The sequence below is a fragment of the Mytilus trossulus genome, chromosome 2 (genome assembly GCF_036588685.1).
Source record: "Mytilus trossulus isolate FHL-02 chromosome 2, PNRI_Mtr1.1.1.hap1, whole genome shotgun sequence".
Classification (NCBI taxonomy): Eukaryota; Metazoa; Mollusca; class Bivalvia; order Mytilida; family Mytilidae; genus Mytilus; species Mytilus trossulus.
The window spans coordinates 85,187,809-85,200,116 of record NC_086374.1 but is presented as its reverse complement, the minus strand read 5'-3'; the positions used below and the strand labels follow the sequence as shown (position 1 = coordinate 85,200,116).

Here is a 12,308-nt window from a genome sequence, read left to right as displayed (position 1 = left end):
GGGCAAGTATGGACACAACATTCAAGCTGGATTCAGCTCTAAATTTGGATTGTGATTAAATAGTTGACACAGCATAGGTTTCTGACACAGAATGAATGTGTTCTGAATGAACTTAATTTTTTCGTTTTCTCTTAGAGCAATTCACTATGCTGTTGAATGTTAATCCTCTCAAAAAAGTTTGAAGAAATTTTCTTTTTATTTATGAAATTTCAAATGAGAAAAATTGAACCCATTTTTTTAATCACATCCCCCTTTCCCTTATTCCAAAACTAATCTCAATTAAAATATTCTATTGGAGTTTGCAACAATAAATACTCATTTAAATACATCATAAAATATTAAGATGTAAAAAAACTGCGTGTTATCACTGAATGGTAAAGATTATTTAAATTTATCAGTTGGTAGTAAAAAGTGAATATACATTGTATATAACAAAGATTTAAGTTGATTCTGGACAAAGAAAGATAACTCCAATTAAAAAAAAATCTTGCTATTGCACAATATTGTGAAATTAGATATTTCTTGCCATTGCACAATACTGTGCAATTGAAAAGACTTGCTATTGCACAATACTTAATATAATAATTTTAGATCCTGATTTGGACCAACTTGAAAACTGGGCCCATAATCAAAAATCTAAGTACATGTTTAGATTCAGCATATCAAAGAGGCCCAAGAATTTAATTTTTGTTAAAATCAAACTTAGTTTAATTTTGGACCCTTTGGACCTTAATGTAGGCCAATTTGAAAACGGGACCAAAAATGAAGAATCTACATACACAGTTAGATTTGGCATATTAAAGAACCCCATTTATTCAATTTTTGATGAAATTTAATTTTGGACCCAGATTAGGACCAACTTGAAAACTGGGCCAATAATCAAGAATCTAAGTACATTTTTAGATTCAACATATCAAAGAACCCAACCGATTCATTTTTTGTCAAAATCAAACTAAGTTTAATTTTGGACCCTTTGGACCTTAATGTAGACCAATTTGAAAACGGGACCAAAAGTTAAGAATCTACATACACAGTTAGATTCGGCATATCAAAGAACCCCAATTATTCAATTTTGATGAAATCAAACAAAGTTTAATTTTGGACCCTTTGGGCCCCTTTTTTCTAAACTGTTGGGACCAAAACTCCCAAAATCAATACCAACCTTCCTTTTATGGTCATAAACCTTGTGTTTAAATTTCATAGATTTCTATTTACTTATACTAACGTTATGGTGCGAAAACCAAGAAAAATGCTTATTTGGGTCCCTTTTTGGCCCCTAATTCCTCAATTGTTGGGACCTACACTCCAAAAATCAATACCAATCTTCCTTTTGTGGTCATAAACATTGTGTTTAAATTTCATTGATTTCTATTTACTTAAAACTTAAGTTATTGTGCGAAAACCAAGAATAATGCTTATTTGGGCCCTTTTTTGGCCCCTAATTCCTAAACTGTTGAAACCAAAACTCCCAAAATCAATCCCAACCTTTCTTTCGTGGTCATAAACCTTGTGTCAAAATTTCATAGATTTCTATTAACTTAAACTAGTTATAGTGCGAAAACCAAGAATATGCTTATTTGGGCCCTTTTTGGCCGCTAATTCCTAAAATGTTGGGACCAAAACTCCAAAAATCAATACCAACCTTCATTTTATGGTCATAAACCTTGTGTTAAAATTTCAAAGATTTCTATTCACTTTTACTAAAGTTAGAGTGCGAAAAACTAAAAGTATTCGGACGACGACGACGACGACGCAGCCGACGACGCCAACGTGATAGCAATATACGACGAAAATTTTTTCAAAATTTGCGGTCGTATAAAAAGATAGATTTTTTAATATGAACTGGGTTCCGTTCAATATCGTAGCAGCTATGTAGTGCTACATATATTTTGATCTTATGAATGAGTAGCTAGGCTAGCTGCAATCAATATCTTTTTAGCAGCTAGCCTAGCTACATGTTCAATAGTCATAAATGTACGTAGCCCTATGTAGCCACTACGATATTGAACGCAACCATGATCTTTGTTTAAGTTAAAACGCATAGATTAGATAAATCGCGATAGACTTTCAATCGACCAACCGATCTACAATTCCAATTTTTTTATGTAGATATGAAAATAAATCTGCGCATGGTCAGTTTAATATATTCTTATAAGTAACTGATTTCAGAGTTTCATCCGTATACTCAAATGATTTGACAGAACATGAAGATAAAAAAAAATTGTATACGACGTTTTTTTGCGTTATTTTTCTGAAAGATAAAGATATGATAGCAAATAACACAAATTTCCACAAGAGACCAATTGACACAGGAACAATTTATTATAGGTCACCGTACGGCCTTCAACAATGAGCAAATCTCATAATGCATATAAAGCTATAAAAGGTCCAGAAATGACAATTGGAAAACAAATCAAACGAGAAAATAACGGCTTTATTTATGAACAAAAAATAAATAAATGAAAAACGAATATGTAACACTTTAACAAACGAGAACTACTTAATTACAAGCTTCTGACCTTGGACAGGACCCGTTTCAGTGCTCGACTTATACCGTTACTTATTTGTTCTGTATTCGCTTAATATACGTGTGTTAATCAGTGCACATTTTAAAAACCATCTTTTCAATTGCATTTATTCATTATCATTTTTTTTATTATTATTATTTTCTGTAAATTCCTCATCTTTAAACAAAATGACTGTTATAAGTAAAATGATTCTGACATTTCTTTGTTTTTAAAAGGACTTATGGCATATTAATCAAAAAGATAATTAATAAATGCAGAAGCACATCTAAGGAACCAAATATTTCCTTATTCTATTTACTTCGAGGTTTTTTTAAATGAAATGACCGATTATTTTAGGATTGCAATGTATACTAAATGTAAACGCACAAGTTCTATAAAGATCGTAAATGTGACTGAGATGCTCCTATAAGATCGATTAAATTTCGTGAAAGTGTTAATGGGTTCTATTTAACATACTTTCTGTTTTGATCATGCATCCATAGGCATCTATCATATCGAAATATTCCGTAATGTTGCTAGAAACTCAGTCCGAGCATACTCATACAGTTGTCATACCGTGATTATGAATGGAACCTAGTCCGACCTTTGTCTCTCAAATCAACTATCGATTTTTTTTTTCATATGCATTCCTCTTCAATTCTTCATTCCGACAACTTTTAAACACGGGCAGGATTATGTTGCTTTTATATAAAAAAAATGTGCACCTAGTATATAAATATAAAATTTGGCAAATCTGATCATACTTGAAGTGGTCATATATACAAAAACCTGCAATGTCAAAAGCGTATATGTTAACTTCTCTAGATGGACTTTATTTTACACCTATGCGTCATTGGGTTACTGTTGGTGTTTATCAGAAATCTAAATATTATATTCGTGTAAAAATGTAATCGCCTTACATATTCAAAATACGTATGTGCAATTTGCCATATCCATATAGGTACGTTAGGTTTCTATTTCTATAGATATCATGCATTGAGTTTTGATGACATGATTGATGATTTTCGTACTTTCTTAATGATTTGTGGAAATATAAATACAATTTAAAACCTACCAAAGAGATCGACTCTTTAGAACAGATAAGTCCATACACATATCCGGACTTGTCACTCTCTCCATTGGCTCAAAGAGGAATAACTCTCATTAATGTTTCTAGTTTGCGGAAACCACAACGTCATAAAACGCTGACGGCATAGTACTGTTGCGCTTGTATATGCGCATAAACAATAGAGGGATTTGTCTTTAATAGATATAAATCACACACCAATGTTTCATGAAAACTGCTAAACACTTTTAAGTTATTGTCAAAAACTGGAAAATCACCTTTTTGTATGACTAAAATCCCATAAACTCAGAAACATGAAAGCTAAAATTTATAACAATCAAAAAGGGCCCTCATGAAAAAATAGTGTCTGAATTCTGTCTGACAAGTATTCTTAATTTTTCTTATTTTTTTCTGAATAATGTCTGAATAGCTAAAAATGTGTTCATTAATGCAAATGTCTGAATTTTTACTGGATTTCGGACTATTATGGAAAAATTCAGAATTTTCATTCGCACATTCAGACAGGAATCAGAAAACCATTCAGACAAAAATCAGAATAGCATTAAGACAAAAATCAGAATTATGTAAGAATGAATTAAGGCAATATTCAGAATGAATTCAGAAAAATCTGAATTTAATCAGAAAGATTAAGAAATAATCAGACACATTCAAAAATATCCAGATAACATTCAGAAATATCCAGACAACATTCAGATGGATTCAGAAATATATTCAGAAAACATTCAGAATGTGGATATCCATACAAAACTTTGTAACTTATACAACAGATATTCCCCTAAAAACCTAAAAAGAAGTTCTTAAAGTTGAATGAAAATCAATGTGTAAGCACATTGATGATGGTCAAATACCCTTAGCCTCTATTCAATAATAAATAAAATCCAAATTTTCAGGAAGTTTGTAAATTAATAGTTTCAATAACATAAAATTCAAACTTTAAATTTTCAATTTAATTTTATTATCTGATATGGATCTGTGATTCCCTGGTCTGTTCTTTTTCTGTCTCTCGAGGTCTCCATCTCTCTTGTGACCTGAGTAAATAAAAAAACAAGCTAATAAAAGAACAGAACTTCAATGTCTCTTGTGTTGCATTTTTCTTGTCTGCCCAGGGATAATAACTAAAATTCCACAAATTCTTGTTTGAAACTGTTACTTAATCACTATGATATTTCTTCCCATTTCCCTAAATCCAACCCTTGACATTAATGATGTGAGCCATTGGTATACATTTTATAAAAATCTGGCATGAATTGCCACATGACATGTATGAGTGCTATTTTTCTGTATTTAATTAACATTAGAAAAACAAAACATTCTTTGAATGGAACTTTGCCATTAACAAATACACAACTTCCTAGTATCAAGAAAATTTTAATTAATTTTTAATTATAAATGGTCATATATCTATGCAATTCTTCAATCCCATATGCAATACATGTATTTTATCAAGTACTTGGGAACCAATTTTTGGGACAAATTCAGTTGACTTTTAAAATCTTTGACCTTGACCTCATAATTAGTTGTTAGGAATCCTTAAGGAATCTATAATCAAATGAATATCATGCTGATTTTTTGTTTAATATTTATAGTTTAATGTATTAGTTTTAATGAATATGCAATTAAAGAACCTTAGTGATTTCGCTCACATACCCCACATCCCCACATTTTCATTGGAGAAATAAAATAAGTGCAAGAATAAAAAATTATATAAAAAAATTGAATTATAATTTCCTTATATGTCCTTATTACCGTATCTACAAAGTTTCATGAAATTCTGTCGTGTGGTTACAGAGGAGTTGCAATGACAAACTGTTGCAGTAGTACATTGAAGCAAATAAGTTCAAAGCCCTTACAGAAAAATAAGGCTTCTTGCAAATATTTGCGGCAATGTTGCTGCAAATAGTTGCGGCAATATTGCTGCAAATATTCATTTTTCGTATGCAAATTAGTTTTCTTGCAAACAGTTGCTGCAACATTGCCGCAACAAATTGCTGCAATATTGCAGCAAATGTTTGCGGGAAATTCAGTAGCTGTGATTGTTGCAGCAATATTGCGGCAAGTTCATTAGCTGCAATGTTGCAGCAATATTGCAGGAAAATTAATTTCTTGCAATATTGCGGCAACATTGCAGCAAATCTTTCAACAATTCAGGTGTAAAATTTGGAATTAAAAAACTAAACATTTAATAATTTATGATTTAATAATAAAAAAAAAAATGTCTCTGTCCTCTGTAGGTTGAAAATGGTCTCTGTCCTCTATAGGTTGTCGTGTTACATCTGTGTAGCTTTCAGTTCTGTTTCTCTATAAGTCTCACTGTCCTTAAAGTTGAATTTACTGATTTCAAAAATACTGCAAAATAAAAGTTGAAGAATTTTAATTAGTAGACATAAAAAAAATAACTAAAATTATAAAGATACACAGATATAAGTTACTACTATATGGTTTAATTTTGGATGTAACTTGTCTTCTGATTGGCTGACGTTATTTTGTTATCAGCCCAAATACATAATTTAGTCTTGTGACCGTGATATCATCAACACTTTATCATAGCTTTTTACGGTTTAAAATGGAATTTAGTATTAAATTATAAGAAATGACTGTAATATTTTTTCTGTCTATTCAAAATAACATAACAAATTTGGTGCTCACTGTTAAATGACTCACTACGCGTGAATTTGTTTCACTTAAAGCGCCAAAGTCTAAAAGTGATCAAGTCCTTCTAGAAATTGCATATAACTATAGAATACATTTAACCTCATGTCAGTACTAGGTTGTCATTGTTTTTTTTGAATATTTGTTTTTCATTGAACTATAACATAATTGGTCTAGTCTATTCTTTAAAATGTTAATTTTTGTGATAAGTTGTGTATATATATATATATATATATGAAAGCTATACATTGTTGCCATTTGTTGACAAACCTCTTATTGGCACAGTTAAATCACAGATCTCTAATTTAATACCAAACTGCTTTTATTAGAAGATTTCTTGTTTCAATATAAGTAATGTTATTTCTAAAACATACAGTAATTAAAAGATTTAAAAAAATATCTCCTGTCTTACACAATATTGATAATATTCATGTGCATAAATCTATTGTCTAATACTTTTGCCAACTCTATTAAATTAAGAAGACTCTTTATTTATCACTATTTGAACTGTTAAAGAGCATGCACTTATTCAAAATGGGGGGACATTCAACTCCATTTTACTTACCAAAAGATGTTGTCCAAATTGTGTGTAAACACCAATCTTCCTGAATCCAAGAGTCATGTCAACTGAAGGCTAGCATCTGCATTACCCAGTGTCAATAGAATCAATTGGATCTTTTGGATCTAACATGTCTAAATCCATTGTAAAATTCATATTACTTTGTTCCTGATAGAAGACATCTTTGTTTATTGTATGCATGTTCATGTCCAGTTCAAATTTTGAATATATGTTGATCAAGGTTGCTTAGGGTATTGTTTCAATGTGACCCCTTTGAAATTTGCCCATAATTATAAATATCCATTGCCTAAATCTTGAATATTTGTTATTTATTATAATATATAAATAATTATAAATACATCTTTTTTATCTTTGGTTTTATAAGTTATAATGGAAATATATACAAACAAGAAATGCTCTGCCCTTAATTTGGCCTCAAACTCTGTGTACATTAATTTATGGTACTTCCTGTCTCTACAGCTCCACAGATAATGAAAACCAGATGTGCACATTACATTTCTATCACCAGCTCATATTACTAATTGAGATGAGAAAGATAATTTGTGTATAAATAATTTTAAAATAATGATACTAGAAATTAAACTGCAGGTGAGGCTAAATTCATTTGATGGAAAATATTAGAATTAAAAATATTGTTTATAGAAAAATGTCACAAAAAAGTGACAAAAAGGCATAATAATACATATAGAACAAAAAGTATTATGACTCAATTATTTAGATTAAATTTGTTGAAATGAATACCAAAGTATTCTTTCCTTAAAAAATATCTAAAATTGTGATAAACGTGCAGTTTAGAAATTCTTTATAAGCATTAATTGTTATTTGAAGATTATTTCAAATAAATTATTCAAATATCCAGATTTATCTGAGTAAAATAAAGTATGACCATAACAAATTTAGATAATTTGAAGTAATTCCATAACTGAATGTTCAAAGAAACCATACGTTGTGTATTATTTGAACCTTAAATCTTTAAAAATGTAATATTTTAAAATGCTTGAAATATTGGTGCATTACTACATGTCTGACATTATTAAAGAAATTTTTCTTGCAAAGTTGTTGCAAATAGTCTTTCCTTAAATAATAAAAGAAAAGGTTCCTGCAACTTTCTGGCAAACAAATTCTTTCTTGCAACATTGCAGCAAACTTGCTGCAATTTTCTTGCAAACAAATTTTGTTGCAGTAACATTGCGGGAATATTGCAGGTAGCTGCAACAACCTGCAACTTTCTTGCAAACACTTCTTGCTAACAAATTTGTTTGCCGCAATATTGCCGCTATATTGTTGCAATATTGCAGCAAACTTTTCATTTCTGTAAGGGAGGGGCATAACTCCTATAGAAAAAATTGAATCACAATTTCTGGTCAATATGCACAACTACATAGAATTTCTTTATTATTATCCACAGTTTCATGAAATTCTGTTATGTGGTTTCAGAGGAGTTGCAATGACATACTGTTGCAGAAGTATATTAAGCAAATAAGTTCAAAGGGGCGTAACTCCTAGAAAAAAAATTGAATCATAATTTCATGATGTATGTCCTTATTATCTACAAAGTTTCATGAAATTCTGTTGTGTGGTTTCAGAGGAGTTACGATGACAAACTGTTGCAGTAGTACTAGTACATTAAAGAAAATTAGTTCAAAGGGGCATAACTCCTAGAAAAAGAATTTATAATTTCCTGTTGATATGAACAACTGCATTATATGTCCTTATTATCTAAAAAGGTTTTATGAAATTCTGTTGTGTGGTTTGAGAGAAGTTGCGATGACAAGAAACGGGACTGATGAACTGACGGATGGACAGACCGACAGACAGATAGACTGAGACAGGTCAAAAACATTACATCCTCTGCAACTTCGTTAGTTGCTTGCTGTATAATTGATGTAGGAATTCATTATTTCAAATATATGTGTCAGCGTCATAAATTAATTTAAGGTATTGGCTGTATGGTGACCATTAGCTATCATTGTTCTCATCTACATTTGTACTGCATTCATATAGTAGATAGTTGTCTCATTGGAAAACATTCCACACTTACAGCTTATTTTTAGGCTATTAAAACTAAAGCATGTACATACCAGATTCAATTGATTTTGCACCATTTTTCTTTTTAATAGTTCTGTTCAAAAACATGTACATTAAGTCGTAAGTCTCTTTCACTGACATCTGTGGAACCAATTCTAAAAAGTTAAATTAAAATATTAGTATCAATACTGACACCTAAATTTATGAACTCGTATAAAATATTCAACAGTTGTCTTAAAGTGAAATTCAAAAAGAGCCATCAGAAAAGACTTATCAAAATTTGATGGGTTGTGGTTTTTTTTTAAGAAAGATATTGGAAATACAATCAACTAAAAGTTTTATCAGTGTTGATTTAAAACAAAATGTGTCTTTCGACCCTTTCACTTAGAACAGAACAGCCCTTACTGTGATTTTAAATAGATTAATGCATAAGTAACATGTGCAACAACGGCAATATATATAAACCGAAGGTAAGAATATCTAAGTGAAGTACATTATTGTATTTGCCACTGGATGTAAAGCAAAAAAGTAAATATTTGTATATTCTTATAAATTGAAAGGTTGCTGTGTCTCATCTCTGACATTCTTACCTCAAAACAATTGGTACTTTTCCACATTATCATAAACACAATGATGCAGATCATCTTTCATCCAACTTCAAATGGCTCAATCCTTAAAAAAGAAGAGAATATTGTTTTTTATTGGTACATTGTATAAAAATTGATTTTGTTATAAGTCAATTAAAACCATACTAAATATTATTTTAAACACATGCACATTTAACTGTTCAATTAAATTAAAAAAAAAAAAAAAAAGTAATGGTAGGTACATGTAGGTATTGATTTAATAGCCTACTATATTCTATTGTACCTGTACCAAGTCAGGAGCCTGTAATTGAGTGGTTCTTGTGTTTTGCTGTTTGTTATATTTGTTTTTCTTTTAATGTTTTGCATAGTTTGTTAAAATATTGTGTCATAACACCACTTTCCTGTTTGGTGCACACAAATTTAGTTCAATTCCTCCACATTCTATATGTGCCTGTCCAAAGTCAGAAGCCTGTAGTTGAGAGTGGTTCAGGTTGTTGTTGTTTCGTGTACTGTCAATTATGTCTTGTTTTCGTTTACTGTTTTGTAATAAATTGGACTTTAAATCTTTTAAATTGAATCGTTTCATATTGTAAATGTTCTTGTCAGGATTGTCAAGACCAATTATTGCTATAATACATGGTATAGGTTTCATAGGCGGATCCCGGGGCCCTAGTTTTTAGTGGCTTTGAACTAGCTGTCCGTAACTTTAAGTACTCTCAGATCTGTACTTAGTATCTTTTTGTTTGGATAAACAAGTACCCCAGCCACGTCCACTCTGTTTTTGCTACCGGTAGTTGTATTTTATTTGTATCCATCTGATGAGTTTAGCAACTGTTTAACAGATTTTTATAGTTTATTCTTTTGTGTAGTTACACAACTGTCCCAGGTTTAGGGGGAGGGGAATTCCTGCTATAAATGTGTTTAACCCTACCACATTCTGTATGTATGTGCCTTTCCAGAGTCCGGAACCTTTAATTCAGTGGTTGTCGTTTGTTGATGCTTAACATATTTGTTTTTCCTTCTCTTTTTTTGTACATAAATTCTTATTTGAGTTGTTTTACATTTGTCATTTTGCGGCATTTTATAGTCGTCTATTTGGTACGGGTGTTGCTCATTGTTGAAGGCCATACAGTGACCTAAAATTGTTAATGTCTGTGTCATTTGGTCTCTTGTGGAGAGTTGTCTCATTGCATATCATACCACATTTTCTTATTTGTATACAGCTTATGGCTATTCCTGGCTGACCCAAGAATCTGTCTCTCATGAATTATTGGTATCATACAACTATCACTTTTCTATTGTGGTGTCAGATGTTTTGTATTATGACTTCAAAACTTTACGGGAACCACTGTGATGTCCACAAATAGTGATAAGGTGTATATTGATAATTGTAATAAGTTCTGTAAAGTCAGAAATTATTTCATGCATTTATTGATTAAGATATTTTCATTTCAAAATAAAGTGTGATTCCATAGTGGACTATACATTATGGGCTTTTCTCATTGTTGAAGGCTGTACAGTAACCTATTAATATTATTTTTAATTTCTGTCCATTTTGGTCTCTTTTGAAGAGTTGTTTCATTGGCAATCATACCAGATCTTCTTTTTTTTATACTGTCAGACCTCATAATTATTTCGACTATGTTTACCCTATTCCCGTAGTCCAAATAATTATGACGTCTTGAAAGGCTATTATATTTTTTTTCCTTGACAACAAAAAATATAATAGCCTTTCAAGATGTCATAATTATTTGGACTATGTTAACCCATATAATTTATAATTACATGTTCATTGTTGTTTTTAATTTTGCATAGTATAATCTGACTATAAGGAAACGACCATTTGATATTCTGTCACAGGAGGAGGCACGATTAATTTTGGAATATGTATTTTGTGATTCCTGATTGTTTTATTTTTTAGTTGTTTAAAAAGATAGTTGTAATTATTACATTGGTTGCAATAAATTACATTGATTTCCCAATTAAATAAAAACAGATAATTTCACATGTGAAATAAACGTGGTTATTTCACTCTCTCACGTCATGCAACAATAGGCGTTGTCAGGACGTCGATAACGTCGGATCAAAACAAATTGTGAATGCGTAGTAAAAACATATAATTCCTTACATTTTCTACATTAATTTCATAAAAAAAAACATTAGCCAATGTAATAAAAAGTATAACTAATCGCCGTATTTGAATATCAAAAATAAGACAACTTGTGACCGAACGCCGCTATGGATTAAACTCGTGCTACGCACTTGTTTAATCCATGCGTTGTTCGGTCACGCGTTGTCTTATTTTTTATATTCAAATACGGCGATAAGTTATACTATAGATATCCTTTATTTTGGTGTGTAAAGTAATTTTTCATTCTGATATCTTTAAAGGCAAGGCTAGTCCAAATAATTACGACGTCTGGCAAGGCTATTTTATCTTTTTTCTGGGACGACATTAGTCCAAATAATAACGGTATAACATCTGGCAAGACTATTTTAATTTTTTTCTGGGACGCAGTCGCAAGAAGGTGTCCCCGAAATTTTTTTAAAAAGCCTTGCCAGACGTCATAATTATTTGGACTAGGACGATGTCATAGGCAGGCATTTGGCCGGGCCAGATGTTATAATTATTTGGATCATGTTATAATTATTTGGATCATCCAAATAATTATAACATCTGGCAAGGCTATTTTATGTTTTTCTGTGACGCCGTCGTAGGAAGGCACCCCCCCCCCCCCCCCCCCCCAAAAAAAAATAGCCTTGCCAGACGCAGGACATAGGGCAGGACAAGATTATTCAATTTTCAAATCCCCTGCCCCACCCACAATATTAAATGGCCGTTTCCAAATTAAAAAATTAGCATTGAAATG

The 12,308-nt window shown here is 31.1% G+C and overlaps 1 long non-coding RNA gene across 1 annotated transcript; it reads right to left on the bottom strand.

Moving 5' to 3' along the window:
* Window positions 1-4,304: 4,304 nt before the first annotated feature.
* Window positions 4,305-9,542, bottom strand: LOC134705470 (uncharacterized). Its single transcript, XR_010105575.1, has 3 exons — window positions 9,442-9,542; window positions 8,905-9,006; window positions 4,305-4,622 (listed from the first exon to the last, which is right to left on the bottom strand). It is a non-coding gene; the product is annotated as an uncharacterized LOC134705470 (long non-coding RNA).
* Between the last annotated feature and the right edge of the window lie 2,766 nt (window positions 9,543-12,308).